Source organism: Pteropus medius, unplaced genomic scaffold (assembly GCF_902729225.1).
Source record: "Pteropus medius unplaced genomic scaffold, Ma_sr-lr_union100, whole genome shotgun sequence".
NCBI lineage: Eukaryota > Metazoa > Chordata > Mammalia > Chiroptera > Pteropodidae > Pteropus > Pteropus medius.
The window spans coordinates 78,874-79,636 of NW_024347838.1; positions in this window are offsets into that span (position 1 = coordinate 78,874).

Here is a 763-nt window from a genome sequence, read left to right on the forward strand (position 1 = left end):
TCTAATTAATTTTCTCACATTCTTGCTTTTCTTCCAAGAATAGTTCTTAAGGTACATAACAATTCCTGAAAATCTCAACATAATTTTGTTCTTATTCTTCTTGAGATATATATAGATAAAATCAATCAACTTCACATTGTGTTGTAACCGCCAGCCCCTGAAAGACACACGGACCACCAGAAATCAGTGAGTTATAGGAAACACACTCTTTATTCAGCCAACTGGGTCTGCCAGGGGTACGTGGATCCCAAATTAAGCAGCCCCGAAATGTAGAGGTACAGGGTTTTTAAGCCCTAAATCCCATTCCTCATTCTGTCTTAAACGCAAAGGTCTATTTTTCTCCTATTCACTACCTGTCAACCCACAGGTCAGGTGTGCAAGCAGGAGTACAGAAGCAGAAAGCATATTGTTAGAATGTTATGTTCCCATGGGTGATAGCCTATGTTCCCATGGGTGATAGTCAAGAAGTAATTTTCCAGCCAGCATAATTGCATAATTGTGTGATGAAATGCAATTTTATTTAAAATAGTCATATGAAGCCACATAGTTTATATTCTCATATAAAACATTAATAAAATAAGTTTTATGTAATTAAAAGTCAAAAATATATAAAAACTAAATAAATATTCATGCCAGTGAAAAGTAAGTTTATGCTGTGGGTTTTTTAAAAAAAATAAAATCTTAGCAGTTTAAACAAAGGTTATTTTTTATTGACAGGATATATCAAACACAGGTTGGCAAGTGCAAGGAAGCAAGACTTCCT